The sequence below is a fragment of the Cupressus sempervirens genome, chromosome 5 (genome assembly GCF_028749045.1).
Source record: "Cupressus sempervirens isolate cs-2001-9-10 chromosome 5, ASM2874904v1, whole genome shotgun sequence".
Taxonomy (NCBI): Eukaryota; Viridiplantae; Streptophyta; class Pinopsida; order Cupressales; family Cupressaceae; genus Cupressus; species Cupressus sempervirens.
The window spans coordinates 542335574-542355179 of record NC_143122.1 but is presented as its reverse complement, the minus strand read 5'-3'; positions in this window follow the sequence as shown (position 1 = coordinate 542355179).

Sequence of the window (19606 nt, the reverse complement as noted above, 5' to 3'; positions counted from 1 at the left end):
CTTCTGAATAGTAATAAGCATAATAAGAATAAAAAAAATAAGGGCCTACTTTAATATTGAAAAAGAAAGAGTTTTATAATAGAAAAAAGTGTGTCATTCCTAATTTCACAATTATTAATGTAATGTTGTTAAATACTAATCAATGAACCCTGAATAACAAGAATTAACTTCCAAACAATAATAAGCATAATAAGAAAAAGGGAAATAAGGGCCCACTTTAATATTGAAAAAGAAAGAGTTTTATAATAGAAAAAAGTGTGTTTATTTTGACTACAAATAAACTTATTCTATTAGGAATGCCTATTCATTCAAATCAAGTGAACTGACTGATCTACAACTGTCTTGCTAAAATAGTTTGTTTGAAGCTCCACAATCAACCAACTCAATCTCTACTTTTCCTAGCATCCAAAATTCAAACTTGTGAATTGACCACATACATACATGACAATTTCCAATCAAGAAAACATGTTTCATTCATACCCTCTCAAATAATTAATTAGGTCAATGTGTTAAGCCTCACCAATGTACAATTAATTATATAGGACCATGCTAATGCATACACACCTTCATAAGCATCATTACAAATATCACATTAAGGTCCCACATTCTACAATACAATTGTTACATTTTACAATGACAATCAATATGTTTCCTCAATCCAGTCGGCTGCCAATAAAACATGTTACACATTTTCTAATAGTGATCATTCTAGAATAATCTTAAATCCTTTCTATCATGACATAGCTTCACAAACATATCTTTTACCATGATCCAAGCTTGGTGACATTGATTTCACCTTGCCAATAAGATATAACAAGTATGCTAACATCTCTCCCATTATTTCTTGTACATTGATTTGCTACTAGTCTTTGCCAAATATACTGTAACTTATCAAGAACTCAAAATAAGATCAAGAAAAAAAATGGCAAGAGAAAAGTTTCCCACATGAATGTGCGTGCAAACTCATGCTGCACTTGCTTCTTTTGTTCCATTGTTTGCTATAGTTAATGAAGTTGTGTATGAGGTTTTTGTTGGGATTGCATCTAGTAGGGTTGGGTGCACTACAGATGTCAAGGCTATGGTGGTTTGTTCCTATCACTTGGTCTCTTCCCTTTTTGTGATGGAGGGAGTTGAAGAGCAATTCATTTCTAATGCTTCCTTGGCTTTTGGGTGTGTTTTATCTTATCCGAGGGGAATTCAAAATGGGTCTCCACTCCTTCCTTCTATTGTGGATAAAGTGATCTTGTTAGAGGTTGTGACATGGAATGAGGTTGTTGTGAGGTGTTTGGGGGGTACAAATGGACCTTCTAGTGGGGGTTGTCACTAAGCTCTCAATTTCCAAATCCTTTCCTACCCATACCCCTATTTTAGTCAATTTGGATAAAGATACAATTTTAGAGGTTAAGCAGTAGACAACAACCCTTGAGGTTGATGTGGTTATTTTTCAATTTAGGGGCTTTTGGTCCTCTCTCAAGGAGCTCCATACTTGGATCTCTAAGCACTAGGATATCTTACTAACTCTAGTTGGATCTTTCCTTTGGTAAGAGGCTTTTTTATTATTAGATTTGATAATATGGATGATAGGAGAATCATTCTATTTGATCATTTCTTTACATGGGAAAATCATTTCCCTCTGATGATGAAACATTGGCATAAGGACTTTAATCCTACCATTGAATATTTTTGTAAATTTTTTATCTAGGTAAATTTCCCTAAACTTCCTCTACATCTCTAGAATGATTTTGCCCTTGAGGAATGTGGTGAGGCTTTGGGTGATTTCTTAATGGTGGATTTAGAATTATCTGATTTAATACATTCTACCTTTACAATGATTCTTGTTGATATAGATGCTTCTAAAGGCCTCCTAGTGAGGATTAAACTATGTAGTCCTATTGACTCTTGCATTCAATCTTTGGATGAAAGTATTTCATTTAGATGCAAAAAATGCTTTAATATTGGGCATGTTGCGGCAAAGTGTGAGGCTAAAAATTTCAAGTCCAAGAAACCCTCCTCATGGTGGAAGGTTCTTTGTTGTAGCATTATATAGTGGTCAAAAAGCTTTCTTCTAATGGAGAAGTCCCCTTAGAAAATATTTTTGTCATTTAGTGATAGGCAAATGTATCTACCCTTTATCTTGATGATGCTAGTTCTAGTCAACAAATGCTTGATGTTGTAGTCTCTCATGTGGTTGGATCTATCCATGGAGCCTTTGGTGCAAAATTTGTTACTATTACTGATTAGATAGAGATTGATGTTGTTAGCTCAGACCAACATAGTGTTGTTGAGACTATTATGGCTTTCATTAGAAACACTAATGATGTTTGTCATGTATAAATGGCTTTGTGAATGGTGGATCTTGTGTTGGTGGTCTTGCTATTGTTGGCCCTATCATTAATAGTGTTGGGTCTACTAGTTCTGACAGTTTCAATGATTTTTTGGTATGGCACTTTGTGATAGCCAAGATTGAAGAGGGATGGATTATGATTAAATGAAAGCATTCAAAGAAGTTTCCCTCTTATTCATCTCCTAACCTTGACAAGTTGGGATTTAAGGGGAAATCTTAAATATGTTGCTCTTTTCTTTTTGAAGGGTGATCAAATTATTATGTGTTCATCTTTTATTTGATCATCAATTTGTGAATGTGGGGGTTGTGAGATTTTTGGCACCCCCTTCTCTTTCTTCATCATGTTATGTCTCTACCTCATTTATCTTTGTAGAGTGCATTGTATATCTTTTTTATTGGTTTGAAATTTGTTCAACTTTGCACCTGCCTTGTATTTGGGTTTTAGGGCCCCATCAAAACCTATTTTACTTAATCCAAAACATTAGATTCAATAAACATAGATATGATATCTATACTCATCCTTGTACATATTTCTAAGCTCACATATCTTAACCTGTTATAAGTAAACTTCATTGTGTCAACAATCACTTGATGACATACAAAATCTATCTATCATGATCACATAAAAATATGTTGTCATTAATGATAAAACCTAACATCAATACAACACATAAGTAGTAGATTCAAATTTCAACTAAATCTCTATTTCTAAACATCTTCCCCTTTGGTGTTGATGGCAACAATGATGAAAAACCATCAATCCAAAATAAATTTAATTTAATTTTTTAAGCATCCTTGACACATACAACCTTTCTTATTTTCTAAATATCCTCAACATATATAGCCTTTCTTACTATTGCTACTCTTCCTTTGACTTAGGCTTTTCATTTGTTCAACCTCTATTTCTAAGAATATCCCCCTTTGGCATTGATGACAACATATGATGAAAAACCATCCATCCAAAATAATTTGAATAGGATTTTCTAAGTATCCTCAACATATACAACCTTTCTTATTTTCTAAATATCCTCAATATATATAGTCTTTCTTACTATTGTCACTCTTCCTTTGACTTAGGTTTTTCATTTGTTCTTCTCCCCCTTTGTTTTTTTTTTTTTTTGGTTTTCATTGGATCTCTCCACCCCTTTGCCATCAATGGCAAAGGTAATAAATGTCAAATATCAATTATCAATAAAAAATGCTCCCCTTTTGATGAATGTCTATATCAAAGTATATGTATTGGATCAAGCAAATCTGCAACCAAAAATATGTCAAGCGCCAACAAATACTGTTATGCAAAAAAAATTACACAAGAGCTCTATGAATAGTTCTACTCACTGTGACCACTCCCCCTAAGGAATAGTATCAAGCATCATACAAATGAATGAATAATGTTCTAATACCACTTGTTGCAAGCTAGGGTCATCATTGCACTAAAAGCTTGACTTATCAATGCTTGATATAACCACTAGACATATAGAACACAAGAGGTGATTAAGTCATGTCATGAATCCCAAAGGGGAACAATGGTGATTAGTCCAAGAGTCCCACTTCATTTTTTGAGAATCAAGACAAGGTGAGGCATCCCTTATTTGTCCCTCTATCAAAGAAATACCCCTAGTACATGACAGGGGTTTCCAAGCTAGGGACTCATCCCCAAGTAACACTAGAAATAAGTCATTATAGTGTCCCCTAAAGGGGTGGTGCTATTGAAGGAAATGGATTGTGAGGGACAAGATAAAGAGACAAGTTTCATTGCCAATGTCCTTGTAGAATCCATTAAGAAGGTGGGACCCTCTAATGTTTCCCAAGTCATATCAAGCAATACTAAAAAATTGGAGGGTAGTTGGATCTATGGATGTGTTGGTTAATAGTTTGTTCTCCTATTAGATTTTATAATCATGACTCTTTGATACCCAATGTTTGGAGAAAAAAAGGATGTTTACCAAAAAATGGGTCAGTGTATGCAATCTATCACTTTCCTCTAAATTTCTAGGTATAGCTCCCTATGATTCTTGCAATGATATGCAATGAATATAATTTTATGTGATCAGAAATCCTTAATAATATAAGGTCTTAACCTAAGAGTAGTTAAGGATAACCAAATTGTTTGTAAGCACAAACAATTCAGGCAAGATGTATATGACTAACCTATCACACTCAATGTAATGATTGCAATAGATTATCTTAATATTTTTTTACTTTCTTCTATTCTAAATGCAAAAGTGGGAAAAAAAGGTATGAAGGCAAGTGAAATTGCTTAAACTATTAGCCTTGACTGAAATGGAACTCAACAAGTATCCAATAGATTCACAGACATTATTCTTCAATTCCCAATGAATTATCTAACATGTATGAAACCATCAAAATAAGAAACAAAATTATATATGAAACAACAAATGGAATTACTATACACCAAATATCAAAACAAAGTGGAATTGATTTGATTATTTACAGGGTCATACATAATTGTTTTTCATCTCTAAGTGCAAAGCTATCTAATGCTTGGACCACAAAACATGAAAAGAAATATTGTAAGTGGAATTATAGAACCCTTCCCTCTCAAGTTTTTTGACCTTTATTATGTTAAGTCAGGTTATATTTATAGTTTTCCATCATTTCTTAATTCTGGTAGAGCAACAATCATAGAATAATAAATAAATAATATATAAAATTGTCTAGTCATACAAACATGTGGCATCCTCTCCATTTTTTATTTTGAATCCATTATGTTTCTAAAACACATGATGACCATTCAGCTTCCTACAATCTTCAAAAAAGTTTTTTGAAAATCATTGTTTCTTTTGTTTTATGTTTTTTTGTGCCAAACTGCTTATTTCATATTCCAATGGTTAGTCCATTTTTAAAATTTTGACCATTTATTTTAAATCAACAATTTTGATTTAAACATTGAGATTTTCCTTTATAATTTTCACCCCAGGTCCCTCCTTTTACACATGTTGGATTATCACTTTATCGCATACAATAACGGTTGAGCAACTTTTTATAGCAAGATAGTGACAATGATGGATCCATCTCAATCTGATGGTGTTAATAAAATGGTCTTATGTCTCTTGTTTTATGGCGTGGGTCCACCTTCTAGCTAGGTACACTGTGGCATACATGTGGCTGACAGGTGGCATTACTTTATTGCTGAGAATCTCTGACGTTAAACTTCTTTTCTTTGTGACACCTCATGACTATATTCTAATTGTGTTTCATGAAAGGTGATGACCCATCGGACACATGTCATGTTGTTGCTTTCTCTCATTATCTAAACTTCATGCAACTTCAAAATGTGACAAAGTGATGGATGCCAATCTAATGAAATATGATGGTCGAGAATAAATCTTCTTTTGTTTGATTTTTATCCTTCACAATGTGGTCCACTTTCCAACTAGGCACGTCATGGCATATATGTGGCAGTACCTTATTGACTAAAGAATTTGATGTTGACATGTTTGTATCCCGTGGAACTTCATAACTAGATTGTACCTCATGGAATGTGATGGGCTTGATGAGACACATGTCTCATTGTCACTTTCTCACATTGTTTAAACTTCAGACATCTTCAAAAAGCTAGAAAGTGAGGGAGGTTGATCTTGTAAGATCTGATGATTGAATGTATTCTCTTTTCGTTGAATATTTAGATGGGACCGGATCTGATAGGTAAACATTTGGACTTTTTGACTAACCAATAGCATTTTTTTTCATTTATTTGACTTTTCAATTTTAGTCTTTTCCAGCTTTGACCATGTTCTTCACCATTTTTGAGTTCTTTAAGCATTCATTTTGTATTGAATTCAACTAAACTTGATTTTGAATTCTTCTCGCGATCTGTATATGTCTGTGAAAATGTATCCTTCTTTAGATATAGATCTTTTGAAAATGGAGTTAGAAACTTTTAGAAATGAAGAAATGCTTCTTAACATGAATCTTTTTCTTAGACATAATTAGGAACAAGGAATTATGAATCATTAGAAACATCTAGACCTTCTTCCAATTAGAAAAATGCATAACAAACCCTCCCAAAACCTAATCACCTAGACATAGATTGGAAATTTTCTCATAGAATTTCCCTCATTAGTTAACTCAAGGAAAGATGAGAAGAAAGGCCATCCTATGGGCAATCTAGACTCGAACTCAAAACATTGACACTTGACTTGAATTCAAACCCTAAAGCAAAAAGATATGACTAAAACTTGGTCAACAACTAGCTCTGTCTGGGGATTTAAGGATGATAATGCTTGAAAAAATCCAAGCAATCTTTGGTTCCACACATAGGGGTGACAACTTGGAAAGAAAAATAACATGCTAAACGAAGAAAGCAGCAAGGAACTACATAAGGAAAACAAGCAAATAAACTAAGTAGAGACATGAAAAGGAAAGCTTACCTAGCTAAACACTATGTAGGGGTTACATGTTTCTCAATTTTGCATTTGAAATAACTTCAAGTCCTTTCAATCATAAGAACATGGCATGATTTCTCTAGTGGGATATGCCAATTTGAAAGAATTATTTTGATTTTCTTGTGTGATCTTGAAAGGTCTTTCCATAATGATTGGAACTTAGAATGCATACCTCTTAGCTCATGTCTCTTATCCCATAACAACACCAAGTCACCTTCCATAAAATTTCTAGGTCTTTCTCTTCTATAAAACAATTTCTTTATCCTTCCCTAACATTCAATAATTGTGTCAACCATCTCTTCTTATAGTTTAGTAAGATATAAGATCCTCTTCTCTAACCCATCTTGGAAGACATCACCTTTTGTTGGATACAATTGATTAATTTGTGTGTTTTAATTGATGTTATATAAATATCATAATCATTATCAGTTAGTATATGTTGAGCTCACTCGGGTAGTGAAGACAATTCTTAGTGTTTACTGAGCATTTATGTGTTTGCCTAGTTTAGAAGGAAGTGTCTACTGAGTTCACTTAGGCGTCAAAGGAAAGTTGTATGGAACCAGTGCTAAACGAGCTCACTCAGTTGCCAAAGATTTTCATAAGTTTTCAGTTTTAACCGAGCTTCTATTGGTTAACAAGGGAAATTGCTTCAGAGTTAGTTTCTACCAAGCAGGGTCAGCCAACAAAGAATTTTTCTATTTTTATTGTATTAAGCTTAATTGATTAATTCTAGTTGACTGAGGTAATGAATATTGATTATTGTAAGTTGTATTTGAGCCGACTTGACAAAGTGAAAGGTATAAGTATAAGGTCAAGTTGTGATTTCATTATGGAGGAAGGAAGTGTGTAAGTGAGTCCACGAGAATGTGCCAATTATGGTGATGTGGTTGAAGATCTATTGGTAAGCAGAAGAAGCAAATTTGAAGGATAAGTGAAATATCCTTGTGGTGCAAAAAAGTCATATTCAATCAAGAAGGATCAAGTACAAGCTAGAATAAAGATTTGAAATTAGCAAATAAGTTACATTCAAATCAGATCAACACATTGTCACTCTCTAACCATTGTAGTAGTGATCTAAATCTTTTAACAAAGTTAGCTTAACAGCTATTTGCAAATCCTCTAACAAGGTGACAATTCTATTGAATTGTTCTCAAGACCTCTAACTGGGCCACTCCTAATAGGGTGATTAAATCTTTTAACAGGGTCACACTTAATAGTGTGTTTTGTAACCTTTAATAAGGTTGGCTCCTAATAGGGCTCACTTTAGAAGAGTGAAAATTAGTAACTAGTTGCTATTGGTGGTTTTCCCAAATTGGGTTTCTATATTAAATCTTGGTGTCAAATGTGTTCATACTATTTTCTAATAATTATAATCACAAATAACATCTAATGGTTTATAAACTAATCTTTTATCGAGCTAATCCAATTACTACCGAGTTACAACATTCTATGTGTTTACCAAGCTACAATAGTATTCAATTATTTGTTTGTGTTAGGATAAACCACGGACAAAAATAAAAACTACATGCAAATATAACCAATAACAGAAAAAATAATAGAACACACACAAATGAACACAAGGCACCAAGATTTAATGTGGTTCACCCAATCCCTGGGCTACGTCCACCAAACAGCAAGTCCGATCTTATTACGATCCAGTGATTACAACCTGATTACAATCCGTAATCCCTTACAGCTCAATACCGCCGCAAGAACCAATTTCGTATCACAACACTATGAAAAATACCCAACCCTAAGCCCTTTTATACAAGTATTAAATCGCTTTAGGGTTATAACATGTCGGCCATATGTCGGCCATAATATGTCGACTACCATGTCGGCTACTTGCCCAAAAAAAAAATTTTGAACCCCATTATTTATGAAGTATGTACAGTACTTTCCTGATCAGTCACCACATTCTAACAGTTTGTATTTTATACTGACATCAAAAGAGATCTAAGATTTATTTTTGTAGTAATTGATTCATCCCTCCCCTCTTAGTTACTCCTCTTATATTTCTAACAATTGGTATTAGAGCTTTAGGTGCTTGCAGAGAAGGTTTCAAGGACTTAAGCTAAAGAGTAGGATGTCTTACAAAAGAGAGATTCCCAAGCTAAATAGAGACAACTTTGCAGCATGGCAAGGATTGATGAGATTGCATCTAGCTACCATTAGTGATTTAGGTTGCAAGTATCTTGATTCTGAATATAAGACTCCCACTTGAACATTATGAGTTGAAGATATTGCTATAAAGAAGAATCATAATATCATGATGATTGATATTGCATCTACTCTTAGTTATGCTAAATTTGATGAGGTCAAAGACTGTAAAACTACTTATGACATGTGGAACAAACTGGAAGATATCTATGGAGGAGATGATAATGTTAGAAGAGCCAAAGCAAAAATCCTTAGAGGACAATTTGATCAAATGAGAATGAGAGAAGATGAAAACATTGAAAAATATGTTGAAAGAATCAAGGCTAGTGTTAGTGCAATCAAAACATCTGGAGGAGACATCAAGGAGGAAACTATTGTAAGTAAAGTGCTCAAAATTCTTCTTCCTGTTTATGTAATTAGAGTATCTACTATTCAAGAAATGAGATGTGATCCAACTAATAAAATAGGGTTGGATGCTCTAGTTGGAAGACTAACTGCTTTTGAGTTAGACAATTATGATAACTATGTTCTTAATTCAAAGAATATTGAATCTACATTCAAAGCTAAACTCTCACTTAAAGAAAAGACTAAAAAGCCAAAATTTAGTCAATCAGAAAGTGAAGAAGATGGATCATCAGAAGAAATTTTAGACAGTGATCTTGAAGTTGTTGAAGCCCTACTTGCAAGGAAGTATTCAAAAGGAAGAGGGAAGCACAAAGGTAAAGTTTTGCTAATCTTCTTTTCTTGTGAAGAAAAATATCACATTGTTGCTAAGTGTCCAAACAAGGAAATGAAGGATGAAAAGAAAAGCAACAAACATAAAGTAAAGAAGTACTCCAAGAACCTCAAGGACAAAGGTAAGAAATCTTGCTTCATAGCTAAATATTTTGATAACAATGAAGATGAAATGGTTTATATTGTTGTAAAAGATGAATTTGATGATGGAGATAAGATGGCACTCATATCTCATGTCAACGAAAATGATATATAGATTATTAACAGTGGCTGCTCACATCATATGACTGGTGACAAAACAAAATTTGAGTAGATGAAATATTATGATGGAGGTAGTGTAAGATTTGGAAACAATGAACCTTTTAATATAAAAGGAAAATAATGTATCTTGTTAACTAAAGAACTTGTGTGTGACAATGCTTATTGGGTTGAAGGACTAAAGCATAATCTACTAAGTGTGGCATAGCTGAATAACATTGGATTCAAGGTAGAATTCATAAATGGATAAGTCAAACTATTGGATGGAAAAGGAAAATTGGTTGGCTCTAGCAAGCAAACAAAAGGTAATCTATTTTATCTTGATCTTAGTGATTGTTCATGTTTTATTGCTTAAGTAGAAGAAAGTTGGTTATGGCACAAAATACTATGTCATGTGAACTTTGAAAATTAGGTTAAGATAAGCAAACATAAAAAAGTAAGAGGTATTCCTAGGTTGAAGAAGTCTAACATGGGTCTATGCAAGAATTGCCAAATTGGTAAGATGGGAAAGACAAGCTTCAAAAACAAAGACTACTAGTCAGAAGAAGTCTTGGAAATTGTTCATACAAACTTATGTGGACCTATTGGAATAGAGAGCTATAGTGGAGAAAATTTTTTCATTCTCTTTGTTGATGACTACTCTAGAATGATGATAGTAATGTACCTAAAAGAAAAATCAGAAGCTTTTCAGAAATTCAAGTGGTATCTAGCAAGAGTAGAAAAAGAAATTGGAAAGAATTTTAAATGCCTAAGATTAGATAGAGGTGGTGAATTCATTTCTCATGAATTCAACAATTTCTGCATTGAAAGAGGAATCAAAAGACAAGTATCTGCTCCTAGTACACCACAACAGAATGGTATAGTAGAAAGAAGAAATAGATCTATCATGGATTGTGTAGGAACCCCGATGATTGAAAAAAATATTGCTCTCAAATACTAGAAGGAAGTTGTTAGCAGTGCAGTTCATACCTTGAACAAAGTTCAGTTGAAGAAAAATTCAAACAAGACACCTTATCAGCTATTGTATGGCTACAAACCTAATGTAAGTTACTTGAAGGTATTTGGCAGCAAATGTTACATACTGAAGGAATCTAGAAAAGAAAAATTTGATGTAAAAGGTGATGAAGGCATATTTCAAGGATACTCCTATAGAAGCAAAGCATACAAATTTTTGAATTTATCTACTCACAAAATTATAGAGAGTGCACATGTCAAAATTAATGAATATGCAGAAAAGAGTGAAGAAGAAAGTAGCAAGGAACTTGCAGATTACATAAGATTCATTTACTATGAACTTGATACTCTTCCTAACCTTTCTAAAAGAAAAGATGCTTCAACTCTTGCGTCCCCATTAACTCCAATAGCTATCGAGTTGCAGACAGTGCAATCTGAGTTGCAAGGACCTGAGTCACAATCAAAGGCTACCAAGAAAGTTCAAACCAGGCCTAATGGACCTTAGTCATAGATAGAAGGACCTAAGCTTAAAACTGAAATTCAAAAAGAAGATAATAGAACTCATTCGAAGACTAAGGAACCTGTATTAGTAAGGTATGTCAGAAGACATCATGCACCTGATCAGACCATTGGAGATAAATTTGATGGAACAATAACAAGAAGCAAATTAAAATGTATATGTTTACTTGCTGAATTTGAACTTAGAAGTGTTAAAGATGCTCTAGAAAATGAAAGTTGGATTAAAACAATGAATGAAGAGATAGAACAAATAGAAAAGAACAAAACTTGGACTCTTGTTCCTAGACCCAATGATAGAAATGTAATTGGTACAAAATAGGTATTTAGAAATAAGCTAAATGAAGATGAAAAAGTATCAAGAAACAAAGTAAGGCTAGTATGCAAAGGCGACTCTCAAGAAGAAGGTATTGATTATGGTGAAAATTTTGCTCTTGTAGCAAGACTTGAAGGTGTTAGAACTTTACTAGCATATGCAACACATAGAGGATTTAAGGTATATCAAATGGATGTTAATTCTGTATTCTTGAATGGAATCCTTGATGAGGAAGTTTACATTGAACAACTAGAAGGTTTTATAGATCTTAGCAAAGGAGACATAGTTTGCAAACTACACAAAGTTTTATATGGTCTTAAACAAGCTCTTAGAGCTTGGTATGAAAGACTTCATAATTACTTGGTACAAATTGGTTTTAAAAGGACTAATGATAACAACAGTCTGTATATCAAGGAAGGACCAGATAAGAAGATTGTGTTAGCAGAAATATTTGTTGATGATACTTTATTTACAAGAAATGATGATCTATGCAAAGCATTCTTAGAAGAAATGAGCAAATAATTTGAGATGTCCATGTTTGATGAAATAAAATTCTTTGTTGGTTTGCAAATACAAGAGAGCAAGAATGATATCTACATCACTTAATCTAAGTATATCAAGGAGATACTAAAGAAATTTGGGATGAAAGATTAAAAACTAGTTGGAACACCTATGTCTACTGGACATAAACTTTCAAAAATGATTATTCCAAAGAAGTGGATAAGACTACTTATAGATCAATGATTGGAAAATTGTAGTATGTATTTCACACAAGGCTTGACATTGCTCTAGCAGTTGGAATAGTGGCAAGATCCTCAAAAAATCCCAAAGAAAATCACATGATGAAAATCAATAGAATCATGAGGTATCTAAAAGTGACTAAAGATTATGATTTATGGTACAAACTTGGAGGCAATTTGGACTTAAAAGTATTTACTTATGTTGATTGGGTAGGAAGTCTTGATGACAGAAAAAGCACTAGTGGTGGAGCATTCTTTCTTGGTAAAAGACTAGTATCTTGGACAAGCAAGAAGCAAAATTATACTTCTCAATCCACAGTAGAGGTAGAATATGAGCAACAGTAGTAAATTGTTCTAACATTGTTTGGTTCAAACAACTGTTGGAAGGAATGAAGGTAGAAATCAAAGATCTAGTTGTCATATATTGTGATAACACCAGTGCAATCAACATATCAAAGAATCTAGTGATGTATTCCAAAACAAAGCATATTGCTATAAAATATCACTTCTTAAGAGAATTGGTGCAAGATAAAGAAGTCAGATTGGAATATGTGAACACAAAGGAATAGATTGCAGACATATTCACCAAACCATTACCTAAGGATGCATTTTTGTGTCTAATAGGTAAGCTAGGGGTCATTCCCCTATCTAAAATTCATTAAATAAAGTTTAGTGAATGCATCAACTAGAACCTATTGAAGATCAATCAATTGGTGTAGAATTGGCAAGGGAATCTTGCAAATGAATCGGTACTTAAGGTACATCAAAATTTACAGAGTTATTGTCTTTGGCATGTGTTGTCAAAGAGAGAGAAGTTTGTTGTCATATCTCTAAGAAATCTTTGGAACCAGAATAAAGTAAAAAACTAGAGAGGGAGAAGTTCTCTATAAGATGAATTATTCTTAAAGAGGGAGAATCATGTTAATGAACTTGGTAATAGCTATTGTAGATAGAATTTAGTGAAAGGAAAAGCTCATGCTGACAAAGGGAGTTCTCAAATCCAAAATTTTATTATGCTATGACATGTTGTGTTTCCATTAATGCCAAAGAGGGAGATTGTTGGATACAATTGATTAATTGTGTGTTGTCTTTAATGTTACACAAATGTCATAATCATTATCAATCAGTATAGGTCAAGCTCACTCAGGCAGTGAAGATAGTTCTTAGTGTCTACCAAGTGTTCCTTTGTTTGCCTAGTTCAGAAGGCAGTGTCTATCAAGTTCACTTGGGTGTCAAAGGAAAGTTGGATGGAACTAGTGCTAATTGAGCTCACTCAATTGAAAAAGGATTTATATAAGTTTTTAGTGTTAACCCTCTGTTGGTTAATGAAAGAAATCACTTCAGAGTTAGTTTCTACTAAGTCGGGTCAGCCAGCAAATATTTTTTCTATTTTTTTGTATTAAGCTTTATTGATTGATTCCAGCTAACTAAGGTAATGAATATTGATTATTGCAAGTTGTATTTGAGCCAACATGACAAAGTGAAAGGTATAAATATAAGGTCAATTTTTGATTTCATTGTGGAGGAAGGAAGTGTGCAAGTGAGTGCAAGAGAATGTTTGAATTATGGTGATGTGATTGAAGATCTATTGGTAAGCAAAAGAAGTGAATTTGAAGGATAAGTGGAATATCCTTGTGGTGCAAAAAAGTCATATTTGATTAGGAAGGATCAAGTACAAGCTAGAAAGGAGATCTAAAATTAGAAGACAAGTTGCATTCAAATTAGGTCAACTCATTGTTACTCTCTAACCATTGTAGTAGTGATCTAAATCTCTTAACAGTGCAAATCCTCTAACAAGGCTGCAATTCCATTGAATTGTTCTCAAGACCTTTGACCAAGCCACTCCTAATAGGGTGATTAAATCCTTTAACAGGATCACACTTAACATTGTATTTTTTAACCTTTAATAGGGTTGGCTCTTAATAGGGCTCACTTTAGAAGAGTGAAAATCAATAACTAGTTGGTATTGGTGGTTTTTCCCAAATTGGGTTTCCACATTAAATCCTAGTGTCAAATGTGTTCATGCTATTTTCTTTATGTTTTTGCAACTAAGTTAAAGTAATGATAATCACATATAACATCTAATGGTTTATAAGCTAATCTTTTACCGAGCTAATTTAGTTACTATAGAGTTACAGCATTTTGTGTGTTTACTGAGCAACAATAGTATTCAGTTATTTGTTTGCATTTTTTACTGACATCAAAAGGGATCTAGGATTTAATTTTGTAGTAACTGATTCACCCCTACCCTCTTAGTTACTCCTCTTATATTTCCAGCAATCTTCAATTGTAGTTTTCAATTTACAAGCAGCTAGTTCTAATGGCAATGGCAAATTAGCTTCTACTTTGTATACCAATTCAAAAGGTAAGATCCCAATAGCCCTTTTAGGTGTATTCCTATCAGCCCATAAAGCATCATGAATCTTCTCTTACCAACCTTTCATATTATCTACAACTAATTTCTTTAAAATATTAATTAGGTTCTTATTACCAGACTCAGCCTGCCCATTTTTTTGAGGGAAATAATCAGAGGAATATCCAACTTGAATACCATTATCATATAAAAACTCAATGATCTTTGAAGAGGAAAAATAAGATGCATTGTCCATTATTAGTTTCATAGAAACTCCAAACCTGATCAGAATATGTTCTTTAAGAAATTCACATAGTACTTCTAATGAAGTCTTCTTCTTTGGCTTAGATTCAACCCATTTACTAAAATAGTCTATGGCAGTTAATATATATGATTATCCTTAACTGGAAGGAGGATTAATTGGGCCCATAAAATCTAAACCCCACTGATGGAATGGAGCTTCAAGTATTACTGGCCTAATAGGTAAGGCAACAAGTTGAGGTTTACCAGAAAACACTTACACTTCTCACAATTAGCAACCCATTTATAGGCATTTTTAAATATACCAAGCCAATAATAACATTGTCTCATAATCTTGAAAGTAGTAATAGTAGAAGAAAAGTTCCCTCCATGTGCTTCATTATAAAAAGATGTAAACAATTTCACCTGCTACTCTTTATCCACACATCTTTAAAATGTTCCATCAATAGCTCTTTTATATAGGATATAATCATGAATAACATATTTCAAGGCCTTTCTTTTGAGATCCCTCCTTTGTTTAGCAGTTGGTCCTTTAGGTCACTCACCATATTTCAGAAAATAGGCAATGTTTGAGAACTAGGGATCTTGAAGACTTACCATAAGAACCTTTGAAGTATCTTCTTCTTTGCATATATGACCCTCTGCTAAGGCTTTACAAAGTGCATTCCCTCTTACAAGTTTAGTTGGATTAATCTCTATATCATATTCTTGAACTTTTTCCATCCACACTCCTCTATTATTGCAACCAATATCTTGTTGTGTCAAAATACTTTTTATTGTAGGATCTGGCACTTATATTATTAAATGAGAATGCACTACATAAAATTTGAAATTCTTGAGGGCTCTCACCACTGCATATGCATGTTTCTCTATTTGGGAGTACCTCAGTTCTTGATTTTCAAATGGTCTACTCATGAAAGCTATTGGAGCTTGTATTTTCTCTCTATTATCTTGCATCAATATAGCTAACATGGTATGTTATGAGGCATAACAATAAATGATGAATTCCTTAGTGTAATCAAGATGATCAAGTATAGGGGCTTTGGCAATATCATCCTTGATATCTTCAAAAGCCATTTTTTCAACATCACTCCACTTGAAAGTTTTATTGCCTTTCATCATATCAACTATACATTTAACTATTTCAGAGAAGTTAGGAAAAAATCTCCTTAAAAAATTTACCTAGCCAAAGAAAGGTTTTATCCCAATCTTACATAATGTTAGACTTAGTTGTTGAATAGCTTTAACTCTATCTGGATCAATCTTCACCCCTTCCTAAGATACAATATGACCAAGCAACTTGCCTTCCATAACATAAAATATTGACTTCTTTGGGTTCAGGGAGATACCATGATCTTTGCATCTTTGCAATACCTTTTCTAGATCTCTGATATGAGCTTTTCTCTTCTTGGAAAAGACTATCAAATCATCAAGATGTATGACAATAATTCTATCTTTCAAACCTTCAAAAGCCAAATTCATTCCACACTAAAAAATTTCCCATGCATTGATTAAGCCAAAAGGCATTCTATTGTATGCAAATGTGCCCCATGGTGTGGTAAACATAGTCTTGAACTAATCTGCTTCATTTACCTAAATTTGATCGTATCTTGAAAATCCATCCAACATGGACATAATTTCTAATCTTGCAATAGTCTACAAAAGATGATCCATATTAGGGAGAGCAAAGTTATCCTTTAGTGAGGCATTAGTGATTCAAAATACAAAAATTAAAAAGGATTTTCCCCTTTAATGAATTTTAGTATATGTTTATTATCTTCAAACATTTTCCATGAATTTTCATTATCAGGGACATTGGGCCTGAATAGAACTTCTACTTTATAGGTTTGATCTCTGAAATCGGGATGTGCTGAAAGCAATGATGTAGATAGTGCCAAGGAATCAGCTCTTGAATTGAATTCTCTAAGTACTAATGTAATTGAGAAGGCATGAAAACTCTCAATTTCATCCCACACCTTATTACAGTAGTTTTTCAATCTTGAATTCTTAACTGCATACTGATCTCTAACTTGTCTTAATACCAACTCTGCATCTCCTTGTGCTTTAAGCATCTTAACTCCTTTTTGTTTTTTTGTCATTATTCTAAGGAGAAGAGCTTCATACTCTAAAGTATTATTAGTGTTTTTGAAATCCAACTTATAATCAAAATAAGTCATTTCTCCATCAGGTGATATAACCACTACCCCTGCACCTGAATTGACATTAGCACAACTGCCATGAAATTCTAGAGTTCACAACTGATCACCTTTGTTTTGTTTTGATTCTTTTGAGATATTAGGGGTGTCAGAGAAAATCATGTAATTACCAAATTGCATTTCATGATACAAGATCTAAGATCTAGAGTCATGTGACTTTAGGACAATGAATTTTTCTTTTTCTTCTGGTTCTAGCTTCACCTTTTTATCTTCAAATTAAATAGTGGCAAAAGACCAGTCTAGTTTTATTTATCCCCCAATGTCTTTGTAGAAACTTCTTCTTATGAGCATGCCATAGCTTGCAAGGATGTCTACTACTAGGATGGTACGTTTCAATTTCTTAGAGGGGTAAGTAGCAAGGGCAACTTGAGCATCTTTAATCTGTCCTAGCAATGGCACTTGTTTGGCATCCATTGAGTAGAATCTACCAAAAATTTTAGTTAATGAGAGTCCTAAAGCTTTTGCAACAAAAGCAGGCATCGCATTATCAGAGACTCCTGAATATATGATGCAAGTACTCAATCTATTTTCATTGATGAACAAAGAAATATAAAAAGGATCTAGCTTTTGATTTGGATAGGTAACCAAAATAGTAGATTCTTCTTCTTGAAATAGTCTAGAAATTGCGAAATCTTCATTATCAAAAGAAGCTCCACTAGTGCTAGTTTTATTATGATGTTCAACATTAGCATGCTCTGTCTCTTTACTATTTCAATACTCAACTAATCTTTTTAATTGATCAGGATTAGATTTCAAATAATCCAATGGAGATATTTGAATTCTTATTTCTTCACAATATTATACTATGTCAAAGGAATTAGCAGACTTACCTTTGTACTCTTTTTGTGAAGATGAAGTTACTATGCCACTGTCTTTATCAACTTTATTTGATGGTATATTATTCTTGATGGAAATTGAGTTAGTGTTTTGATTTCTATTCTTCTAACCTCTGGTCATTACTATTAACTGAGGTCCTTCTAGAGTGGAAAAATAGTCACCTCCTATCTCTGAATCTAATTCATACTCCAAGAAATAATTTTTAGAGTCACCACAAGAAGCATGATCATCCTCACTTTCAAAATATTCAATTGTTAATTCTTTGTTATCCACCATCTGTCTATATCTGATCATATCAAAACATGTATCTCCATCATGATTTTCTCTTAAGTGAAAAGTGCTCATATTTTGTCTTTTAAGAGTACCTTCAATTGCCAATCTTTTTTGGATAGGTGGTATTTGCAAAGCTTTACCTCCATTTGGATTTCTATAACCTTCTTGATTAGGTTGATGAAAAGAATAAGTAGGTCTATTGATTTTTTTCTTCAATGAAATGAGTCCATTAGAAAAAATTTGAAGCATAGCTTTTGTATTATTAGAAGTACTAGTTATATTGCTCATGATTCTAGATTGAAATTATCTCTTCCATTTACCAGAAGCAATCATATCATCTTCCATCTCCATAGCTAATGTTTGAGCAGCTTACAATTTTGCTACATTGTCTCTTCTAATTCAATATCCCAAATCAAGAGGCAAAGAACTAATGTAGAAAGTCTTCTTATTATCATCTATAGGTGCACTTATAGTGGGTATTTTTTTGATGAGTTTATTGAATCTTGCATTAAAATCTCTCATGGAAACTAGTGATTCTATCTTAATATGTGCTAACTGCAACATCAATACTAGTGCATATTGTGTACTTCTATAAAGATCTTTAAACCTTTGTCTCATAGTGTCCCAATTTGTGATGCATCCTGTAGGTAGGTCTTGAAACCAATCAACAACATTATCCACCAATGTATCTACAAACATCCTGACAGCCACATCTTCATCTTAAAGATTTACTATACCATAAGCCTTATGGAAAGCACTTAAGTGATGTTTTGTAGAGGTGGAACCATCACCATTAAATCTTGGAAAGTTCTTCCTTGATGCTCTTCATAATCATTGTTAGCTATAAGGGCGAGAGAACCAATAGCATTTCCCCATGGTTGTGTCATAAATGCTAGTACAATGAATTGATTTGTTTGAAAAGTAATAGAAATATGAAGATCAGTACCAATCAACAACAAAGCATAAAAAATAGAAGGAATAGAATTCCTAATAATAGGATCAAAAGAATGACTCCTCTATGTTCTATTTGGGGAAATAGTTTTAGATAAGAGAGTATCTTGGAGTTTCTTATTTACAGATTATGTGGCACGTGCCATTCCTCTTCTGCAAAGGTCTTCTAGGATATGAAAGTTAGCCTTCTTGAGCTCTTCATATATTGGGTCAATCTTTCCTTTCTCCTTAGTACTCCTAGTATATTTAGAATCTAGAGTGTGTCAAATTTTTAGAGAAATAG